This window comes from Silene latifolia, chromosome X, assembly GCF_048544455.1.
Source record: "Silene latifolia isolate original U9 population chromosome X, ASM4854445v1, whole genome shotgun sequence".
Lineage (NCBI taxonomy): Eukaryota > Viridiplantae > Streptophyta > Magnoliopsida > Caryophyllales > Caryophyllaceae > Silene > Silene latifolia.
The window spans coordinates 81,022,283-81,025,652 of NC_133537.1; the positions used below are offsets into that span (position 1 = coordinate 81,022,283).

A 3,370-nucleotide genomic window follows, 5' to 3' on the forward strand; every position below is an offset into this window, starting at 1 on the left:
TATACTTCTCTCTAGTTTTCTCAAACAAGTTTTTGAGATTCACAAGCATTTGTTCATCCATTCTTATATCACAATAAGATTACTAGTGTAGTAGTAGAAATAATATTAGAATCATTTTAAGGGTACTAGTATAATAATCTAGTTAATTAGTATACTAGTTTAAGGGTAAGTCTTGGGTGCAATCTAAGGAGGATTTCTATACTTGAAGTCTTCGTAGGATCATCCTTATATTCATTAAAGCTCAATAACAAGTGAAGGTAGGAGACCTTACTTGTGCCCACAAATCCGAAATTTACAATGTAAGGGACATTGTTTTCTTATAGTATTTCCTTTTGTTATGTATGCACTAGATCTAAAGAACAAATAATTAGCAAGTTAATTAGTTCACTATTAGAGGAGTCTAATAATAGGTAAATAACCTAACACCTCCTCCTTGCCTATATTGCTGAATGGCAAAGACTTGTTCCATCTCAGTCAGACAGTCAATAGCAGTATGACCGTCATTGTTTCCACACCTCTCACAAGTGACAGTCCCCTGTCTAGTAAACAGATGAACCAGATGTTGATCTCCAGCTGATTGCAGCTCTAATTTATCAAACCGAGCATTCATGGCTTCCAGCTGAGCCACGACTGCCTTATCACCCGAATGGACCATTCGAATACCGTCCCGTGGGTTCCCATATTCAGCACAATGGGTTTTCATCTCCTCAATAATGCCATATCCTTTATCATCATCAATGTTCTTTTGAAATCTCCCGTTGGATGAGGCATCAAGTATAGCACTGTGGTCATCGTATAACCCATTGTAGAACTGGTTTCACAAAAACCACTGATCAAAACCATGGTGAGGAAGAGACCTCACCAACTTCTTGAACAGGCACCAAGCTTCATAGAAAGTCTCATCAATTGCCTGCTTGAAACTAGTAATCTTACCCCTCAGCTGATTAGTTAGTTGTGGAGGGAAGTATCTTTTGTAGAAGGCAAGTGCGAGAGTCTCCCGGTTGGTGATACAAGCAGCAGTCCGGTGAAGATCAGTCAGCCACTCACGGGTCGAGTCAGTCAGAGAAAAAGGAAATAGCACTTCCTTTATCTTGTCTTGTGTTACTCCCTTAGTAGCGGGAATAGTAGAGTAATACTCTGTAAAGACTTCCATATGCTTTCGCGGATCTTCCCCCGCCACACCTTGGTACAGATTTATTTCCACCAGATTTATGTAAAACGGACGGATATCGAAAGTGTTACCGTTCTCAGTCGTGAGATTGAAACCTTTAGGAATCGAGGATGCTTTGGGCTCTGAGTGACTTGCAATGTTAGGCATCTTTACTGGCTTGTTGGCAAAAATGAGATTGTCTTCTTCAAAAGACTGGTCTTCTGCAAATAAGAAGTGTTGTAGCTCGGGCTCAAAAGTAATCAAGTCTTCCTTTCGAATTTCTCTTTGCAGACGGAGTCTATGCCGAAACAGTCTTTCTGGCTCAGGATTAGCTGGAACTAATTTCGACCTGTTTGACCTGGGCATACACAACACTGAAAGAAATAAGTGAGAACTGCCTCACGGAATAGAAATTCCCTCAGACTGATAAAAATAAACGAAAACAAAAACAGATAGGGCTATTGCCTCCCCGGCAACGGCGTCAAAATTTGATACTGTCGTTTTGTACCAAAAATAAACCTAATTAAAACTAACAAAGAAGCTAGTGATAATCAGGGTCGATCTCCACAAGGAGGCAAGATATCTGTTAAAGGTCCGTTTATTAGGTCACAAAATGGGGGGTTTGATTATTGATTTCTAAACCAAATAAGGATATTAAGGGAAAGAGAAATTAATTAAGAGCAATAAAAGTGGAGAGAATTATAAATAAGTTGATCAAATAGAGAAAGCATGCCAGGATTTCGGTTCACCATGGTAATCTATCGACTCAGCTGCAAATAGCCTAGACAATCTACTGTGAGACGCATACAGGAAAGGTCCTTCGGGTCCACTTTCTATCCTAGAATTCCACTAGCTTAACTTCCATCCTCGTCAGGGTAGTCTACTGTTCATAGCAGGTCTATTTAATCCAATCTTTCGATCCAGGAGTAAATTTAACCAGATTAAAGGTAACTTAGAAGCGTGCACTCAACTAAGTCGGTATTACAATTAAATTGCCACGGGTACAGGTTCTCACAAGTAAACTATCTAGTCTATTCGCTACATCGTCACAATCCTACCATGGATTCCCTAATACCGACATAAGAGAAATTAGCTACTCATATTACTAATGATGTCAACAATAATAATATAAAGCACTCCAAGGCATAATTCTCGCTCTAACATTCTCGTCTCCTCAATATGCATGTTAAATAGGACGAAAAGAGTACGGTTTCACCACTTTCAGGTTCGTTTCAGCAATTCAGACAAAACAAACCAAAGTAGCCAATTCGGAGCATATTGCAATACAAAACGGTATAGAAATGTATAGAAATACGTGCAAAATAAGACTAAAAAGGCTATATAAAATGCATGTATCACTTGGCCTCCTATACCCTCACATTTCCAAAAATATTTTGCCTTTTCTTACCCATTGCCTCACTTTACCATACATTTGTAAGCCCTCGGCTGTGATAGACCTTGATTGGTTGGAATGTATGTACGGTAGTTAGAATTGTCTATCATATTAGCTGCATGCATGTCTACGTGGGTCGTACTTTAGGTGAGCGACTATTTTTCCTTCTTCTCTTACATTCATATGCTTACCCTTTGCTTCATGAGAGAAGAGTGACCCGTGAGAGTCCATTATTAAAGGTCTTGCAAGGTCGAAAGTTCATCTTTAATTATTATGGACATCCTACAACTCGTTTGCATTTGACACGTTTAGCTATAAGTATTAGTTTGCTTGCATTAAATTGGTCTAAGTGGGCATTCGTAGCTAGCTCTGAGTTTTTTTTCTGTTCCATTAGTTTGCATTTAGTTTACTCGAGGATGAGTAAAGGTTCGGTTTGGGGAGATTTGATACGTGCATTTTATATAGTCTTTTTAAGTCTCTTATGAATGTATTTCTATGCGATTCTCGGGGTTCTATGCTACGAAATGCCCCGAATATTCTAATTTGGTTTGTCTTGCTTTATTTGTAGGAATGGACCTGAAAGTAGCGGAATCGAGCCTGGAACTGTCCTTTTTGCTTGCATTTAGAGGATAAGTGGATTTTGAACGGAAATGCTACTGTCTTGGGATGCGTGAAGTCATTTCGGAAGCTAAATCAACAAGTGATAGCTGAAACTAACGACGTAATGAGATGGGTAAGTTGAAGTCCCTCGATCGAAGGCTCTTAATGCTCGATCGAGTGGTTTTAAGAGAACAAGATCTCGATCGAATGGATTTTCTGTTCGATCG

The 3,370-nt window shown here is 39.2% G+C and overlaps 1 non-coding gene across 1 annotated transcript; it reads left to right on the top strand.

Annotated features, from left to right (window-relative positions):
- The first annotated feature begins 836 nt into the window (after positions 1 to 836).
- On the top strand, positions 837 to 942 carry LOC141625148 (small nucleolar RNA R71). The gene has a single exon (XR_012534943.1). It is a non-coding gene; the product is annotated as a small nucleolar RNA R71 (small nucleolar RNA).
- The last annotated feature ends 2,428 nt before the right edge of the window (positions 943 to 3,370 follow it).